We start from the raw sequence: 9855 nt of genomic DNA on the forward strand, positions 1-9855 counted from the left end.
CCCTAAACCCTTTAATCCGTAAAACCTAAACCCTTAACCCTAAACCGTAAACCCTAAATCCTAAACCATTAACCATTAACCCTTAACCCTTCAATCCTTAACCCTTATGCGTACACCCTTCAATCATTAACTATTAAACCCTAAACCCAACAATCCTTAACCATTACCCCTTTACCCTTCAATCATTAACCATTAAGCCTAAACCCTTCAATCCTTAACCATTAAACCCTTAACCCTTATGCGTACACCCTTCAATCATTAACTATTAAACCCTAAACCCAACAATCCTTAACCATTACCCTTTACCCTTCAATCATTAACCATTAAGCCTAAACCCTTCAATCCTTAACCATTAAACCCTTAACCCTAAAGCCTAAACCCTACAATTAACCATTACCCCTTAACCCTTCAATCCTTTTCTTACGACTTTGAACACTAGTAGTTTGCTATCACACGACTTTCGAAGGCTGCTCCTTTTCTTACGGATTTGGATTCAGTTCATGATGACATTACTTCTTTTTTTTTTATATATTCCGTTGCCCATAACCTCATTAGTTTAGTACCTTTCCGAGTTGAACAAGTATGGAAGTATTTTTGTCGTTATATAAATTCTCCTTTTGTTCTAATGAACAAGTTGTACATTATTTAATAAATTTTAGTACATTCTTCAATAACACAAAATTGAATTATAATCTAAACAATTTTCAAAAAAAAAAAAAAAATTTAACTCTAAACCCTAATCCTTATCCCAAAACCCTCACCCTTAAGTCGTCGTATGTAAAGCGAGTGTTCGTACGTAAATCGTGAAGCAATGTTTGTTTGTCATAACAATGAAGACGAAGTTGTCAACGTCATAGTACACGCTGGTAATATTTAAAGGTATTCTACTTCCGATTGAAACTTGGCATGTCTAACCAATTCGTTTTTCTAATATTTGAATCAAAATCTGACAACAAGTTACTTTTGTGTTGTGTCACTGTTAACAGTACTTTCATGTTTGTTATTATTTTAAATATTTTATGTTCATATTGCAAGGTTCTTATAACTTTTTTAGTAGTGCCTTTGGAGTGGTAACATAGACCTTATTTCTTCAAGAAAACAAAAATTTTAACAAAAATATTACTCACATAAGAACTTGGACTAGGTACCAAAATAACATATCATTAATGTTACATACGATGATAGACTAGACAATGAAGATAAGAACATATTAAGAATCTTAAATAATAACCGGCTAATACAAAACATTTAATAATTCTTATTTTCCATATCCAATTAGAGTTTTCCAAGTAAGTTACTAAGTAGAATGAAAATTGTCTGCATATCGCGTTCATTAAAACCTTCCGCAACAGCTGAACCTTGGTTTTGCCGAACAGATCTTTGCTACCTTCGACTACTGTTCAACCCCCTATGATCGGTATAACACATAGTACACCATGGATTAAAGTTAATCATGTTATTATATTAATGAACAATAACAGAATATTATTTACCTGGACAACAACATTAATCACTTCAGCACCTCGGAACATTGGATTTTGAACTATATTTATCACTTCCTCCTTCCATATAACTGCATATCCACTAGAAAAAGAGCGAATTGGACATGTTAGAACCTTGAAATTACGAGTTAGACGATTAATAACCTCGATAACATTTTCAAGGAAATGCCTCGTCTCTACTAGGATAATCATGGAAGGATTAGCCTCATGATACACAACATTAAAATTTGCAATGAATGATTCCCTCGTAATGCCACGCACATTCCAGGTCAAAATGCGTGTATGCTGAGGGAAATTGGTCAAATTGGGAACCTAAGGAGGGCATGACACCGGATCAAATGCTACGATGTGGTGAGGTGCTCTATGGTCAGACTTAGCCGTAGCGAAAATAGTTAGGATTAGTACAAAGGGTACTCAGGCACCTCCACCACTTGTATAACATCAGTGAAGGTTGCCATACATAAGTACAACGTATCGAACCCAAGCTTAAACACAGGCGGTGTTAAATCTATTATTGGCTCTAGATCAATCAAGTGCTGCATGCAATACAGAACAACGTGGTGCGTAAACAAGAGCCACTTCAAAATAATTATTGTCAACTCCGGCAAGGGGTATCAGTCAGCCATATTAGGCAAGTGAGCTGGTCGAAGTTCAACATGGTGATCCATGGCTCTCATTTTCAAGGTGGAAAACTTACTAGTTACCACCGTCGGTATGACTTGGGATATTGTTTTTTTGGATACATAAGCTGGGCTGTCAGTGGCATCACAGCTAAGGAAAATTTTTGAGTTCATGTTCATGTCTATTTCCGGTTTTAAGCTTTGTGGTGGTTCAAAAAATAAGAGTGTTCGATTACCCTCAGAGGTGATAGCAACTCTAGGCATCTTATTTGTAATTCTTGGATTTAGGATCAATGTATTGTGTTTTGAACTTGTATGGATCAGGTTTATAAGCAAATAATGAGCAATGACACAGGTTGCACAAGGTAACCGTTTACACTTACTCCGTATGGTAATTTTTTACATACCAAAATTAATTTAATAAATCAAAGTTGGAAATGAATTAAACTTTATAAATAAATAAATCAACATAATCTTGGCGTGATCGGAGGTTGATACGATGTGGCCAAGTATTGTCAGGAAGATTTATGATATAATCAAACACATAATCCAACAATTGCATGCCATAATTAATCTAGGTTTAAAGATTTAAAAAATTTCGTCAAAAACGAAAAACCACTCGAAAAACCACTTTGTGGATGCATTTTGACTTCTAGAAGGCCATTTTTAACCACTTTGTACTTTGTGGCTCAAGAATGATTTAGAACGTTGATTCCACCAAAATTCACTAATTTTGAGTCAAAATCGAAGTTCGTAAACCAAAATTAGCATAAATACGATTTAATCCCATTAAAACGAGCTCCTAATCTAATTAGGAAGCAAAACCATAAATTTAAATCCATTTTAAGTCACCTTAATTAATTTTTAGTTGTAAAAATTAAATGCAAGAGGCTCTTATACCGCTGTTGGGTTTTGCGGTGTCCAACACCGCGCGGAAACAAAACCTTGATAACCGGATCACATGCATAATAATTACAACATAAATAAAAGCACGCAAAATAAACATAAACATAAGAGAAGAGAGAGAAGGAATGCTCACCCTTGTAGCGTGCTTCGCTCAACCGTTGAGCTCGGACATGAAAGCTTCAAGTTCCGCAAGTGCGAGAACCTCCAACGGCTCACACTCTCGCTACCGAACCGTAACCAGTCCCTACCCCGTAGCTTAGATGGGGCTAGACCAAAAATAACTTAGAGTTTACGAACAAAGGTTTTCTCGCTTTTGGAGATCCCTTAGAGTTCACCAACTCAAGTGAAATTCCCAATACCCAATGATGGGTATTTATAGGGAAATGTCCCCAAGAGTTCTCATCATCTTTCAATGTGGGATAGTTGGTAAAATGCCAAAAAGAAAATAATTAATTTAATTTTAAATTAAATTAAAAAGGCAAGACAATCATCAAACAACAAGTGGCATAAGGTGAGCAAGGAGTTAGGTGAGGACCACAAGGACAACGCACATGGCCTCCTTGTTCCCCAAGCCACCAAACCCACCAATCATAATAAGGCAAGATCGGTCAATATCCTTGGGCAACAAGGAATGGCCGGTCAAGGCCTTTGTAGCTTCGGCTAGGCCGGCCTACACACACCGCAAGCCCACCGCTAGCTAGCTGGGATGCTATGTGCTGCTGGCTGGCCAGCCGCAAGCCCAACGGCCTTGCCCGCAAGCACCAGGACATGCTGCTAGCAGGCTATGCGGGTACGAGCTTGTGACAGCATTAAGCTTCCTCACACGCTGCGCCTTGCATGGTGCTGGTGGCCTAGTGTTAGCGCCACGTACTCAGCCAACAATCTTAGCTTGTGCGTGCGCACACCAAGCTCGGCTTGCTTTCAGTGGCCTTACGGCATGAACCTCGGCTAGGCATGCTAGCCTACCTAGCCCTCGTATGGTAGGCCGTTGCGAAGCTAGGATTTTCGTGCACGTTGACTTGTTGTTTGACTGATTTTTCCGTCTAGTTGATTCCTAAATCGACTCGACTTTCGACGCTCGGCTATGCTCTAAGCACGAAATCCAACGTCTTAGTTCGTAAAATCTCTATCGACTCATTTAATCTTTCGAATTAATTCGTTGCTTTGATTCGGTTACACGATTGGGTGTGACCCGAAGGGTTCAATCAAGATTAATCTGTAATATTAATTATACATTAATATTACTGATCGGAAACGGCCTCCAGCTAGGCATTCTAATCATTTGACCTCACTGAATAATTAGCTTTCCTAATTAGTTCCAAACCCTCTATCGGAATAACACACTTGTTCGAAGGACACTAATCATTTTAATTGTCTGTTAGGGAGCATCTGAACCCCATTGTCTTCAATGAACTTCTACCTCCTTTCCTTTACTTCAATCCTTAACTTTGACAAGGAAGCAATCACCATCTCAACTGTATCCTCGTCAACAGCTGACGCTTCGTCGCATATTGGTTCAAACTCGGACATAATCTTATTGAATCTCTTCACCTCGGCTGTGTCTGAAGAATCGTGGTATGGAAACTTAACACGAGTATGCTTCCTAACAACATCCTTGTGCCATCGGTCCAAGATGTACTTGTCCGGTATATCGAACACAAGATTTTAATCAAGCACACGAATGCAGTGCTTACAAAAAATTCCGAATGTTTCAAATTTACAACAATCGCAATTGGTAACTCGGTTAAATCTGACACAGTACATTCGCCTTCCTTCCGTTATAACCTCTTCGCTCCTTCCTTCTAGGACAATCCACACTCAATCCTCAAGATAATAATGGACATTGTGTTCATCTATCACTCTTTCCTCCTGCCCATAACAGTACATCATCCTTGACAATTCTTTCTGAATCTCCTGAAATTTTGCATCTGTATATATCTTTTGGTATACTTTCTCCACCTTAAACCCAGTGAATAAGCGCCGCACATACTTTGTTGATTTGGCATCGGCATCATTTTCATCTTTCACCCTTCTAGCCATTGCCCTACTATACTTTTGCTGGAATTCATACAACTTAGTCTTCTAGCTCACAAAACCGTCAAAAAAGCTGTTGATGCTTTCCACATGTTGGGTGGTCTTCATCCCAGCCCAAAAATACTCCTTCATATAGGCCAGAATCCACATGTGACGCTCTTCGAACAGGTCACATAGCCATTCAATTTCTTCCAGTCCATACTTCTTCATAAACTCACACCACCGACTCTCAAATTCCTCAGCTGTTGAGATTTCATAAATGAGAGCTCATAAATGAGAGCTTTAAGAGGACTTTTGAATTCAGCATACCTGACAAAAACATCTAAAACTTATAGGGACTAAATCCCATATCATACTTAATTGGTCACTGCCATATGCACTCAACAGGATTAAAAACACTAGAACATTAGAAAAAATTTGATAGTGCCTAAGCTAACAACAGCAGTATGCATACTTCAACAGCAAAATTTGATAGGGCCTAAGCTAACAACAGCAGTATGCATACTTCAACAGCAGAATTTTTATTCAGTGGCTAAGGTAAGACCAACATCAGATCAAATAAGCATCAGATACATACTAAAGTAATCAATCTCAATTGTACATACTAAAGCAATCAATCTCAATTGTACATCACATACACTACAGCAAATAATTTTTACATAAAAAGGAATATGAGTCCATTTGGAGTAACAGAACAATAAATTGGTATAGTACAGTTAACTAATACTTGAGATATGTACAGCAATTGTCAGTGCAAATGAATATACATCCTAATATCATGATATAACCTCCACATTGACCATAGGCCAGTCATGTTAAAAATCCTTTTTCTAAAACCAAGCATAAAACATTTTTTATAAAGTGAAAGTTTAACAATGCAACAATCATTAAAGCAGATTAGTTCCTGCATGCCATTTGTATAAACAATTTAACATAAAACAAATACCCACAACAAATTTAGTAAATAAATTATGGATTAAGCACTTACAAATCGCATTTCCCAAGCTTTTCAGGAAACTTTCGCATAATATGGCATATGCACCATATATGGCGCGCTGTCGGCATAATTTCAGCAAGCGGCCTCCTCATTGCTGCTGCTTGGTCAGTAAGAATTCCTAAACGGTGCCCAATTCCTCACATGCTAGCCATTGTCTAAACACCCAAGAGTAGGTGTCACAATCTTCACGTGATACAAGGGCATATCCCAAAAGAATTGATTGGCCATCACTAGGCGAAAAATGGTAATGAGCACCGGTTCAAACCCTCCATTTAGCACCGATTTTGAACCGGCCCAGATTTGAGGGATGCCAAAAACCAGAAGATTTCACACCGGTTCAAAACTGGTGCCAATTCTTAGATTGCGCATCGGTTAACCGGTGCTAAAAGTAAGTGCCGTACTTTTTATTTTTTGGTTTTAACTACAATTGGCACCAGTTAACCAATGCCCATTATACCTTCAAAATAATAAAAAAAAAAATTGCAATTTTTTCACTTAAAAATCAGCAGACAATAAAACAAAATACCAAAATCGTAATATACATTAATCATATATATATATATATATATATATATAATATATATATATATATATATTCATCAAATAAATTGTTAAAAAAAATAAAAAATAAAAAAACCGCAACAATGAACAACAAAACACTAAAATCCTTAAATCTTGAATCCTTCTTCTATGTGGAGTCGCTGCAATTGTAATTTTTTTTTTTTTTTGAACGAATACTACCTCCATTAATTAAAACACCAACATTAATAAAACCCACAATAAATTAATATTCCAAAACCAAAAAATTGTAAGTAATTATAATCCTCAGAACAGAGAAAAAACAGAACCCAAAAACTTCGAACTCAAAAAAACCTAGAAAGTTCGTCGAACCCAGAAAAACCCAGAAATTTCGAACCCAGAAAAACCCAAAAAAAACCTAGAAATTTCGAACCCAAAACCTAAAAACCCATAAACTTCGAACAAAGAAAAACCAGAACCCAGAAATACCTAGAAATTTCGAACCCAGAATCCCAAAGAAACCCAGAAACCAAAAAAAAACCAGAAACCAGAAACCTAGAAACCCGCAATTTCGAACATATTACATCAATTAAACCCAAAAAAATCAAGGCAATTTAACATGAATAATTGAACCAAAACGCAAAGATAAAGAACCCAGAAACCCTAACCTCAAATTTTTGATTTTCTAATCGAAAATTCATTCAAGTTTGTTGTGGTTGTGCTTGGTTCCAATGACGGTGGCTGATGCTTGCATGGTTCGAATAATTGACGGCGGCGGCGATGTTTGTTGTGCTTAGTTTCGAAACTTCGACTAAGGTCGGTGGTTGTTGAGAAGAGGAAAAAGAATGAGAGAACAACGAGAGATGAGGAAGAAGAAGATGAGAGAACAACGAGAGATGAGGAAGAAGAAGATGAGAGAACAACGAGAGATGAGGAAGAAGAATGAGAGATCGGAGAAGAACGAGAGATGAGAGAGGAGCGAAGAACGAGAGATGAGAGAGAAGGAGAGAAGAAATAGAGAGGCGGATGAGAGAGAGAGAAGGGCTGAGGGAGTATAAAGGGTTTACAAAATTTAAGGGGCACCGGTTCCTTTTTTTTTTTTTTTTTTGGTTTTCATTTTCTAAAACAAAAGGCACCGCTTAACCGGTGCCATTGTATTTTTGCCCACCGGTTTTTAAAAATCAGTGCTCATTCTTCGATGCTCATTTCTATTTTTCTACTAGTGCATGATGATTCACACCAGCAAAGTTTGCAAAAGGGAGCTCGTACTTGTTAGTCAAGTACGTGGCATCAAAACATACAACATCTACGAAATCTTCGTAGGCCGCTCCACTCCTAACATCCACCCATAACACATCCTTTAGTCGCCCTTCTTCATCCAACCGATGTGCATGATAAAAGTTTTGGTTGTCAGCTTGCATCTTCTCAAAATACTTCATCATCGCTACGGCGTCGCCACCTTCCATTTTCAACCTCCTAGCTTTGTATACCTCGTGTTCTAAGTCCTTCACATTAGGTAGTTTGTCTTTTTCATGGGACAAGCAACCATGAATTTGCTTAACAGGAACACCCTCTTCATAGTAGTTAAGTAGCCTCTTATGTACAGACGAAGTGTAATGCTTCATCCTGTACTATTTTACTAGATTTGCCTAGCTCGGGGTAGGATTGTGGCTGTCATGTTCTAGTTCGGCTGACCGTATAACCCACTCACCCTCAGCATTAACACCTGCATATATGTTTGCAGGACAGAAGCACTTTTTAGACTTTCTCTTCCACTGTTTCAACTCATCCTGCCCTATTACACCGTTAACATTGCCCCCGGTTCCACCAACATCCATTGCTTTTGCCCTCTTCTTCGCCTCCCTTTGGGCCTCATGTCCGGCGCACCCGAGCATTCATTCCTCCACCTAGTACCCCTACGCTCTTTAGTTTTCATAGAAAATGAACCCTGCACTCTACTTACACCGAAACCATGTTGTTCTCCATATAGTTTGAAGTACGCCTCTATGTCCTGCCAGCACTTGAACAACATGCCCTCCTTTGGTGGTTTAACAAAAGGCACAAGCCTATTAGTTGATACAACCGTCTCAACCGTCTAGACAGTGTGGACTGTCTGTATTGGAGATGTGTAGACAACTGGCTGTGACAAAACCAGAGGAGAGCTGGGGTTCAACAACTCCATATTTCCCATGGTACCCCCACAACCAGATTCAAAACACATGTTCGAGCACGGATTCAACTCCATATTTCCCATGCTTCCCCCAGTTCCCCCACACCCAGACTCATCAACACCAGCCACGGAACCAGCAATAGAATCGACACACAATTATGGGCCAACAACGTCATCACCCAAACTAACACAATTAACACCAAGATCAACATCATCATTACCCATATCCATTGTATAAGAGATCTGTGAAACCACAAACACCCACATTTTTTAATCACTGACTTAAAATAAACAAAATTATTGCAACATATTCATAGAACAACAAATAATTTTACCATAAGTAGCAATTATACACACTCATGAGAAAGCTAATACTAAATCAACAATTAAATCAAGGTTCATATTGGGCTGTTCAATTGGCGTCAAACATTTATCAATTTTACGATTGGGGTCAAACATCTATCAATTGTTCAGCTTCATGATCAGTATATGATAGCAATAGCCTAACAAAATTACAACTCAGAAGCAATTATTGTACTGCAAAACCACATAGTCGTAAAATTAGGTATTTCAAACTCATACCTTTCGAACAATACGCTGGAGCTCCACCACTAACCTTGACACGCACGTCACATCAGATCGCCGGCCATAATTAGGACATTAGATCGCCGGCCATAAATAGGACTTAGACCTCAGTATGAAGAATGAAGGAACGCAGGTAAGCAAGTAGGAACCAGAGACACCAGAGTAGAAGGAAGGATCGAATAATAAAGGACAAAAGTACCTTAACTCAAGTTGAGCAAGTTGAGTTAACTCCTAACGTCCCTTTGCAAAATCGTTTATTGCTCTGTCAATTTACTTTTCACGTGCTTTTTCATAAAAAGGGGTACACCTCAGCTAATAACAATTGTTTATTGTTATTTTGATAAACATAAAATGTTTATTAAGGGGATCAACTTGTATTTCCTCTGGAAGTATATTGTCATATTTAAATTATATTCTTTAAATATAAAAATAAAAAATTCACAAAGATTACACTTTTTGTGATTATTTGTTGCCATGTAAAGAAAAAGAAAAAAAAGCCACTAGGGACAAACTAGGCATGTC

General features: G+C 38.0%; 1 long non-coding RNA gene across 2 annotated transcripts; it reads right to left on the reverse strand.

The window, feature by feature from the left end:
- Window positions 1-1098: 1098 nt before the first annotated feature.
- LOC110734537 lies at window positions 1099-9573 on the reverse strand. 2 transcript variants are annotated; one of them, XR_002513861.1, is made up of 5 exons: window positions 9331-9573; window positions 7247-8991; window positions 6051-6214; window positions 1494-1584; window positions 1099-1408 (listed from the first exon to the last, which is right to left on the reverse strand). It is a non-coding gene; the product is annotated as an uncharacterized LOC110734537 (long non-coding RNA). The 2 variants fall into 2 exon arrangements; XR_002513860.1 differs by having other exon boundaries at window positions 6051-6516.
- Between the last annotated feature and the right edge of the window lie 282 nt (window positions 9574-9855).

The sequence above is a fragment of the Chenopodium quinoa genome, unplaced genomic scaffold (assembly GCF_001683475.1).
Source record: "Chenopodium quinoa cultivar QQ74 unplaced genomic scaffold, ASM168347v1, whole genome shotgun sequence".
Taxonomy (NCBI): domain Eukaryota; kingdom Viridiplantae; phylum Streptophyta; class Magnoliopsida; order Caryophyllales; family Amaranthaceae; genus Chenopodium; species Chenopodium quinoa.